The sequence below is a fragment of the Castor canadensis genome, chromosome 12 (genome assembly GCF_047511655.1).
Source record: "Castor canadensis chromosome 12, mCasCan1.hap1v2, whole genome shotgun sequence".
NCBI classification, from domain to species: domain Eukaryota; kingdom Metazoa; phylum Chordata; class Mammalia; order Rodentia; family Castoridae; genus Castor; species Castor canadensis.
The window spans coordinates 28701105-28712554 of record NC_133397.1 but is presented as its reverse complement, the minus strand read 5'-3'; positions in this window follow the sequence as shown (position 1 = coordinate 28712554).

The window sequence follows — 11450 nt, the reverse complement described above, 5'->3', positions numbered from 1 at the left end:
ATAGGCCCAATACAAATACAAGCAATATTATGAAAAACAGGTCATGCTAAGGGAAGATCACTAATGGTAGAGGGAGGGAAACAAAAGGAAGTTAAGAAGGTGAATATGTTTGATGTACTCTCTATACAAAAATGAATGTAGAATTTTTTTATTTTTGTGCTGGGTGAAGAGGTACAGTGTGGCATTTACAAAGGTTCTTACAATGTATCAAGTATATCTCACTTGAATTCACCCCCCTCCTATTCTCCAATTTTGTTATAAGAAAAACAGAGGAAGAAAATGACATTTTTGCTTGTTGTATATAGAATTTTTAAACCTGTTAAAATTACCATTAAGAGGGGCCTAAAGTATAAAGGAGAAAAGTAGAGGACATGAACCAACTCGAGTTATAATACATACATACATGGAAACATCACAAAGAAACTCCCTATATAGCTATCTTAAATGAAAATTTTTTTATAAAAACAGAGGACAGGAAGGTAAAACAACTCCTTTCTGGGGGTTGGTTCCAGTAAGTAGAAGGGAGGACACAAAGAAAGGGTGTAGGAGGATTAATATGGTAGAAATGTTATGTACTTATGTATGAAAATGGAAAAATGAGACTTGTTGAAACTATCCCAGGAATGGAGGGAGGGGGGGCTAAAGGAGAATGATGGAAGGGGTTAATTCAACTATGATATATTGTAAGAACTTTTGTAAATGTCACAATGTACCTCTGGTACAACAATGATATGATGATAAAAATGTAAAAGAATAAATACATTAAATTTTAAATACTATTCCAGTCTTCACAATAAATACAAAGCTCTACATTACATGGTAATGACAAATGTAGAAGGAATGACATAGTTAAAACATCATTGACTAGAAACCATACTAAAAGTAATTGATTCTGACAAGAATCAATGAATTCTTAGATTATTGGATAAAAGTTTGATAAAGTACATGACATTTGCATGCTCTAAAAGTTTCTCACCACTGATTACTTATTAATCACAAAGGGAAAAATAAAAACTTTGTAGTAGAGAAACTTGGCTGACAGCTAACATCCTAACCAGGTAATCAAAATTGCCAACCTTAGTAATAAGCATTTTAATATCAAGCACTGAGAAGAAAACAATATAACCAATAGAACTTATACAGCATTCCTATTAAAAATGCAACTGAATTACATTGACAGACATTCCATGACACAACTTCCTGGCACTCTTCAAATATGTCATCATCATGAAAGATAAAGAAATGTTGAGGACATATTCCAGATTAAAGGAAACTAAAGACATATAACAACTGAATACAATGCCCAATCCTAAATTGGATCTGGAGCCAGGGAAAGAATATTGCTAAGAAAAACTTGCTGGGATAATTGTTGAAATTAGAATACTGACTGTACAGTAAATAATAGTATTATATCAATATAAAATTTTAGGACTGTGATCATTATATATTTTGAACTATTTGGGGGCAAAATTCTTAATATCTGCAACTTACTCTCAAATGCCCCCAAATAGAATAGATATGTTGAAGAAGAAAATAAAGTAAGGAATTTAAGAGCAGATAACAAGGATTATTTTGGATTTTTAGTATGCTATAGATAGAATAGAAAATCACACCAATGCTACAGAGTAAAGAATACCCCCCAAAAAATCTACACATATATGTAATATATGTGTATATATGTAATATAGGAGTATGACAAAGGAGGCTTTTCCAGTCAGTGTAAAAGGATGCATTTTCATTAAATGGTTCTGCAATAATTGGTGCCCATGTAGGGCAGAAGGAATTGGGCCCTCACAGCTTGGAAATTCAGTTCCAGGGGGGATTAATGTGAAAATGTTAATGAGGCACAAAAACTGTAATAAAACTTTACAAAAATTGTAGAATGATATATGACCATTAGAGTAGGGAAGGATATCTTATATAAGGCAAAAGTTCAAACTGCAAAGGAAACAATGAATAAACTTAAGAACATTATAATTATGAGCTTCTTTCTGTTCATCAAGAGTCTTACAGAAGATAGTGAACAGATAAGTCATGAAAAAGTAAAGGGTAATTCAATATATATTAAATAACAAAAAGAAACATAAGTAAAAAACACAAAACACCAAGTATTGCCAAGACTTGAGCAGAAAAATCTCCAAAGAGGAAACTTTAAGGACTAACAAGTTTAAAAATGCACTAACTTGATAAATGATCAATGAATATGGAATAAAGCACAATTACTTACTATCTATGATATATAATTCCTCTCAGTCCCAAAAACATAAGCAAGAAAATTCTTACCCCTAACTGTGCATCATGGCACACACCGTAAACTCAGCATTTGGGAGACCGAGGCAGAAGGATCACGAGTTCCAAGCCAGCCTTGGCTACATAGCAAATTCTAGGTCAGCTTGGGCTACATAATGAGACTCTGCCTTAAAAAAAAAAAAGTTTATAAAACAAAGAAAAGTCCTGCTCCTATTTAGAATAACAATAACTGAAACGTACAAAATAACTATCAACAATAGAATTGATCAATAAATTGTATTACATTCACACAATGGAATAGTACACAAATAAAAACAGTCTACAGTTACATGCAACAATAGGGATAAATCTCAAGATAGTGTTGGCCGGGCTGAGCATGTAGCTCAGTGGTAGAGCACTTTCCAAGCAAGGGCAAAGTCCGGAGTTCAATGCCCAGCACTTAAAAAACATTATATAGATTTACTTTCTAATCCTCTTCATAGTTTAAATTCAATTCTAATTTGATCTTCTAAAAGTATGTCTTCTACAGCTGCATTTAAGCTTTTTTTGAGGTAAAGGATATATTTTTTTCATATACATGTATGTATGTATACACACATACACACACAGTGTTAAGCAAAACCTAAAAATACAGAGAAGAAAATAAAAGCTCAATTTTATTCCTCTCATAAAATGTTCAAAAACATGAAAGACCAAGTAATGTATTATATAAGAAAAAGAGAGGGAAAGCATAGAATTAGAGAAGAAAAGCAGAGAGTCATCAAAATTATTGACAATTTTCAATTTGTTAAACAAGTTAGTATGTACACTGTCTTCACGGTATTTGTTATGCTGTTCACATATATTTTTAAATACTCTTCTATCCACTTAATGATAAAAGAAGGACTTGCGTTTCTAATGAACAATTGAAGTCAGAGGGAGCAGGTTGTTTCCTGTAATTGTAATTCTTGGTCAGGATACCTATGCTGTTACAAAGTGATGTATTTCTGTGATTTTCTTCTTTATCTTCCCTAACAGATCCTTCAAGCACTCACATGCTTTTCTCCTCAAAGAAAAAAAAAGCTTAAATGCAAGCTGTAGAACACGTACTTTTGGAAGATCAGGTTATAGTTGTACTTAAACTATGAAGAGAATGAAAAAGCAAAATGCATGACCTTGAGTCAGCCACTTCAATTTGGCATTTGTCTGGAAGGTCTGATTAGACCTGAGGATGAATGTGGCCAGGTAAATTTAAGATGTTACAGTATTTGGGATCATTAGTTAGAAAGATGTACATTACATCTTTGGGTGTGTAGTATTTTCACGTGAGTGCCTTGGCATTCCAATGAGAATTACAACTTCATGCTGAACTGTTAAATGTGTACTCTCCTCCTAGAATACTTGCATTCTTTTTGACCTTGTATCTTATCAGTGTCACTGCCACTTGTACTCATCTCTCCTCCTGAACAACATGATCACCCTCAACCATCTCCTCCATGGATAATTTGCATTCAAAATCATCAAGTCATGTGTTTTTTTACCCTTTTGAATACTTCTGGACTGGACATAATGGTATGTGCCTTGTTCCTCCCATTATTATCCTCCTCTTGGTTAAAACCACCATAGAATAATCCCAAAATATTCTGCATGCAAGTTGTTGTAAAGCACTGCATGCCAACCAGTTTTTATTGAGTATTTTTAGTGATTATGATTTGACAGAATCACTAAAATTTGAATGTTCCCTGATTCTTAAAGTTTTTCCTAAATAAAAAAAACTATTTTATATCAAATATTGCTTAGCACAGAAGTTTAAAAAATATTAGAGGGGAAATAAAGAACTTACAATATTTAAAGTACTAACATACAGTCAAAGACAAAATTTACCTGGATTCAGAGTATAGACCTACAATAAATAAGTAGAAGTTGGCAGAAGGCAGATTTTAGCTTAAAACAAGCACTGTGCTATAATGAGAGCTATTCAACAATGGACTGAACTGAATTCCAAAGCAAAGAATTTATCAAGAGTCATAAAAATAAATATTCCCATAAATTTTACATCATACTTTATTCATATTAATGGCATTTTGAAATATGTAACAAAGCTGTAATTCTCCCTTTTGTAGAGGAGGAAATCAATAAACTTAAATGATTTGCCCAAGGTCATGTATTGACTGATACAAGTCTAATATTCTGTTTCTTTATAATATCCTTTATTGTCTTAGGAAATAATAAGTTTCCTATACTTCTAGGTGATGTTACTTATCGCTATGTAATTCTTGATCTTGTAAGCAAGACTCACATTGTTATGTCTGAGAGTTTGCCTTCTTGGAAGATTTTAATGGATAAGGATTTTACAGTTCTGAAAAGTCAGGCATGACACTTTAATTAGTTTTAACCAATTTTGCATCAAAAAGTTAGATGCTAATGATTAGGTTACAAATTGCTAGATCATCTGTATCGCTGTTAAAACCATTAAATGTCAATATGTTATTACAAATACAGCGGCAATTGGGAGATTAAATGTCAAATTTCTCATTATTTTTCTTGAGAGTTTCAATAGTAATGAATTATTAACTGTGGTGACCACAGTTAATAACTAAATCTTTTTGGTAAGACGCAAGTACTTGCATTGAGCCACAAAGCAAAATGATATACAAATTTCCCTCGGCTCCCTCAAGCTATCAGGGCACTCTTTCTGCCACAGAATGATCATAATTTCAAATTAAATTAGCATTAAAAATCGATGGAAGATTAGGGGTCTCAGATTCTCAGAGGAAAAAAACAGGTAAAAGTAAGTATAGTCAATTTAAAGAATAAAATTATAATTAACCAATAAATAATAAATACTTTTCTTATATAATAACAAAGGGATAAGCAACAAAAATTACAGTGAAATGATTATTTTAGAGAAAATATATGAAGTGTCATTTCCAAGGTTACTTACAAAAACGTTCTGTCTTGTACATTGCTCACTCTCTTACACTCTCCCCTACTCTCCCTGAGAGAAGCCAGACACCATATTGTGAGTGGCCATATTGTGAGAAACCAATAAGGAAGGGAGTGGATGTCTCTGACCCACAGCCAGTGACAACCTATGGTCCACAGGAGGAAGCCCTTCTCCGTGAGCCCTAGGTGCATCCCTGAGGGGGACAGGTGGAACAGGTGGAACCCAGTGAGGCCACACCCACATACCTTACCCACAGAAATTGGGAAATAATAAATGCTTGTTTTCTTTAAACTGCTAAATTTGAGGGAAGTTTTTATACCCAGCAATATCCAACTACATATTCTCCTATACTTATAGGTTCTGGAAAGTCAGTGCAATGATAAGTATCAAAAGCCTTTTAAAGATTGTGTTAATTTTTACTCAATAATTGCTCATTGACAACTCTTTTATAATGAAATAAAATGAATGTGATAAATGATTATTTACAAGAAAATCCAAACATTTTTATAGTAAATCTTAAATCATTACTTAAAAATGGATAAAATTTGGATATAAGCCAAATACTCCAAAATGCAGGGAAACATAAAAATATCAACAGGATTTTTTTTTTATTTTTATTTTATTCATATGTGCATACAATGTTTGGGTCATTTCTCCCCCCTTCCCCCCACCCCCTCACTTATCCCCCCTTACCACTCACTACCCAGCAGAAACTATTTTGCCCTTATCTCTAATTTTGTTGAAGAGAGAGTATAAGCAATAATAGGAAGGACCAAGGGTTTTTGCTAGTTGAGATAAGGATAGCTATACAGGGAGTTGACTCCCATTGCTGTCCTGTACATGTGTGTTACTTTATAAGTTAATTCTTCTTGAACTAACCTTTTCTCTAGTTCCTGGTCCCCTTCTATTGGCCTCTGTCACTTTAAAGTATCTGCTTTAGTTTCTTTGTGTTGAGGGCAACAAATGCTATCTAGTTTTTTAGGTGTTTTACTTATCCTCATACCTCCCTTGTGTGCTCTCACTTTATGATGTGATCAAAGTCCAATCTCCTTTCAATAGGATTTTTTTAAGATACTTCCAGAAAAAAAAAAAAGAAAGAAGTGGGCATTAGTCTTACCAGATATTAAGATGTATTTTAAAATTTTAATCACTAAAACAACAAGATATTGGCATATGAGTAAGTAGAAGGATCCACCAAGATACTCTAGAGATAAACACAAATAAGTACAGAAATTTAATATGTGATAAATATGTTATTTGACATAGGGGACAGAAAATTGATTTTTAAAAATATTTAATCAAATAAAAAATTTATTAAAAAATTAAGTCAAAGACATATCTATCTTAGGAAAAAAATACATGAAACAATGCATCTGATTAACATCTGTGAAAGTAGAGGATATAAGGGTGTGAACTGAAAGCTGTTGAAAAATAGGAGGAGGGAGTTAAAGAGGTAAGAGAGAGTAATACAAGGGGTTGAACAGACCAAGATAAAGTACACACACAGTAGGCATACACACACCTTTGAACATCAACTTAAATGTTAATAATGAAAGACAGGACTATAAAATACGTACAGTGAGGGGGTATTAGTGGGAGGAAAGAACGAGAATTAAGGTGGTTAAGGTGAAGGTAAAAGGATGATGGACTTCATATACATTTGAAATAAATTAAAGAAACCTCTTACAATTGCTGTAAGTGGGGTGGGAAGAGGGTTGAGAAGAAGAGACAATGGTGGTGATGTAACCAATGTACAATATAAGCCTCATCAGAATTGTCATTATGATCCCCCCATAACAAAAATACCCTAATAAAAAAATTTATAACAAAAAAAAGATAAAATGTAAGTTTTTATACATAATGTTTTATATAATGTTTTATATAATTTCATAAATAATATAATGGCTTTTATATATTATATTGGAGGGAAAAATGTATTTCCATAGAATGTAGAAAACCTGGAATCCACACAAGGAAATACTAATAAGTTTTACGATATAAAATTTCTAAAATACGTGTTTGTTGTTAATGGGGACACCATTAAGATCAAAAATGCCCACAAGGGCTGGCAGAATGGCTCAAGCAGTAGACTGCCTGCCTAGCAAGCATGAGGCCCTGAGTTCAAACCCCCGTATTGTGAAAAAAGAAAAAAAAAAAAAACTTGAAGAAATAGGGGGAAAAACTTGCAATCACATTAGTCTTAAAAAGTAATTGTCAGCAGATCCAAGATGGCAGCTAGAGTGCAGAAAAAGACAGCGAGAGCTCTGTAAATCAAAAATCTTGCTGAGAATTCCCATCAAAATTCCAATGACATTCATTAAAAAGATCGAAAACTCTACCATGAAATTTATATGGAAACACAGGAAGCCACAAATAGCCAAGGCAATACTCAGTCAAAAGAACAATGCAGGAGGTATCACGATACCTGACTTCAAACTATATTACAAAGCAATAACAATAAAAAGAGCATGGTACTGGCACAAAAACAGACATGAAGACCAGTGGAACAGAATAGAGGATCCAGATATGAAGCCACACAACTATAACCAACTTGTCTTTGACAAAGGAGCTAAAAATATATGATGGAGAAATAGCAGACTCTTCAACAAAAACTGCTGGGAAAACTGGTTAGCAGTCTGCAAAAAACTGAAACTAGATCCTTGTATATCACCCTATACCAACATTAACTCAAAATGGATCAAGGATCTTAATACCAGACCACAAACTCTAAAGTTGATACAGGAAAGAGTAGGAAATACTCTGGAGTTAGTAGGTATAAGTAAGAACTTTCTCAATGAAACCCCAGCAGCACAGCAACTAAGAGATAGCATAGATAAATGGGACCTCATAAAACTAAAAAGCTTCTGTTCATCAAAAGAAATGGTCTCTAAATTGAAGAGAACACCCACAGAGTGGGAGAAAATATTTGCCAGCTATACATCAGACAAAGGACTGATAACCAGAATATATAGGGAACTTAAAAACTAAATTTTCCCAAAATTAATGAACCAATAAAGAAATGGGCAAGTGAACTAAACACAACTTTTTCAAAAGAAGAAATTCAAATGGCCAGAAAACACACGAAAAAATGCTCACCATCTCTAGCAATAAAAGAAATGCAAATTAAAACCACACTAAGATTCCACCTCACCCCTGTTACAATAGCCAACATTAGCAACACCACCAACAACAGGTGTTGGTGAGGATGCGGGGAAAAAGGAACCCTCTTACACTGTTGGTGGGAATGTAAACTAGTACAACCACTCTGGAAAAAAATTTGGAGGCTACTTAAAGAGCTAGACATTGATCTACCATTTGATCCAGCAATACCACTCTTGGGGATATACCCAAAAGACTGTGACACAGGTTACTCCAGAGGCACCTGTACACCCATGTTTATTGTGGCACTATTCACAATAGCCAAGCTATGGAAACAGCCAAGATGCCCCACCACTGATGAATGGATTACGAAAATGTGGTATCCACGACCAAGTAGGCTTCATCCCAGGGATGCAGGGGTGGTTCAACATATGAAAATCAATAAACATAATAAACCACATTAACAGAAGCAAAGACAAAAACCACTTGATCATCTCAATAGATGCAGAAAAAGCCTTTGATAAGATCCAACATCATTTCATGATAAAAGCTCTAAGAAAACTAGGAATAGAAGGAAAGTACCTCAACATTATAAAAGCTATATATGACAAGCCTACAGCCAGCATTATACTTAACAGAGAAAAACTGAAACCATTCCCTCTAAAATCAGGAACCAGACAAGGATGCCCAATATCTCCACTCCTATTCAACATAGTACTGGAATTCCTAGCCAGAGCAATTAGGCAAGAAGAAGTAATAAAAGGAATACAAATAGGTAAAGAAACTGTCAAAATATCCTTATTTGCAGATGACATGATCCTATACATTAAAGACCCATAAAACTCTACTCAGAAGATTCTAGATATCATCAATAGCTATAGCAAGGTAGCAGGATATAAAATCAACATAGAAAAATCATTAGCATTTCTATACACTAATAATGAGCAAACAGAAAAAGAATGTATGAAAACAATTCCATTTACAATAGCCTCAAAAAAAATCAAATACCTAGGTGTAAACCTAACAAAAGATGTGAAAGACCTCTACAAGGAAAACTATACACTTCTGAAGAAAGAGATTGAGGAAGACTATAGAAAGTGGAGAGATCACCCATGCTCATGGATTGGTAGAATCAACATAGTAAAAATGTCAATACTCCCAAAAGTAATCTACATGTTTAATGCAATTCCCATCAAAATTCCAATGAAATTCATTAAAGAGATCGAAAAATCAACCGTGAAATTTATATGGAAACACAAGAGGCCACGAATAGCCAAGGCAATACTCAGTTAAAAGAACAATGCAAGAGGTATCACGATACCTGACTTCAAACTATATTACAAAGCAATAACAATAAAAACAGCATTGTACTGGCACAAAAACAGACATGAAGACCAGTGGAACAGAACAGAGGACCCAGATATGAAGCCAAACAACTATAACCAACTTATCTTTGACAAAGGAGCTAAAAATATACGATGGAGAAATAGCAGCCTCTTCAACAAAAACTGCTGGGAAAACTGGTTAGCAGTCTGCAAAAAACTGAAACTAGATCCATGTATATCACCCTATACCAACATTAACTCAAAATGGTTCAAGGGTCTTAATATCAGACCCCAAATTCTTAAGTTGATACAGGAAAGAGTAGGAAATACTCTGGAGTTAGTAGGTATAGGTAAGAACTTTCTCAATGAAACCCCAGCAGCACAGCAACTAAGAGATAGCATAATGGGACCTCATAAAACTAAAAAGCTTCTGTTCATCAAAAGAAATGGTCTCTAAATTGAAGAGAACACCCACAGAGTGGGAGAAAATATTTGCCAGCTACACATCAGACAAAGGACTGATAACCAGAATATATAGGGAACTTAAAAAACTAAATTCTCCCAAAACTAATAAACCAATAAAGAAATGGGAAAGTGAACTAAACAGAACTTTCTCAAAAGAAGAAATTCAAATGGCCAGAAAACACATGAAAAAATGCTCACCATCTCTAGCAATAAAGGAAATGCAAATTAAAACCATGCTAAGATTCCACCTCACCCCTGTTACAATAGCCATCATCAGCAACACCACCAACAACAGGTGTTGGCGAGGATGCGGGGAAAAAGGAACCCTCTTACACTGTTGGTGGGAATGTAAACTAGTACAACCACTCTGGAAAAAAATTTGGAGGCTACTTAAAAAGCTAGACATCGATCTACCATTTGATCCAGTAATACCACTCTTGGGGATATACCCAAAAGACTGTTACTCCAGAGGCACCTGCACACCCATGTTTATTGTGGCACTATTCACAATAGCCAAGTTATGGAAACAGCCAAGATGCCCCATCACTGACGAATGGATTAAGAAAATGTGGTATCTATACACAATGGAATTTTATGCAGCCATGAAGAAGAACGAAATGTTATCATTTGCTGGTAAATGGATGGAATTGGAGAACATCATTCTGAGTGAGGTTAGCCTGGCCCAAAAGACCAAAAATCGTATGTTCTCCCTCATATGTGGACATTAGATCAAGGGTAAACACAACAAGGGGATTGGACTATGAGCACATGATAAAAGCAAAAGCACACAAGGGAGGGGTGAGGATAGGTAAGACACCTAAAAAATTAGCTAGCATTTGTTGCCTTCAATGCAGAGAAATTAAGCAGATACCTTAAAAGCAACTGAGGCCAATAGGAAAAGGGGAACAGGTACTAGAGAAAAGGTCAGTTCAAGAAGAATTAACCTAGAAGGTAACACCCACGCACAGGAAATCAATGAGTCAATGCCCTGTATAGCTATCCTTATCTCAACCAGCAAAAACCCTTGTTCCTTCCTATTATTGCTTATACTCTCTCTACAACAAAATTAGAAATAAGGGCAAAATAGTTTCTGCTGGGTATTGAGGTCGGGGAGGGAGGGGGCAGAGTGGGTGGTAAAGGAGGGGGTTGGGGCAGGGGGCAGAAATGAACCAAGCCTTGTATGCACATATGAATAATAAAAGAAAAAGGAAAAAAGAAAAAAGAAGAAAAAAAAAAAAAAGAAAATGTGGTATCTATACACAATGGAATTTTATGCAGCCTTGAAGAAGAATGAAATGTTATCATTCGCTGGTAAATGGATGGAATTGGAGAACATCATTCTGAGTGAGGTTAGCCTGGCCCAACAGACCAAAAATTATATGTTC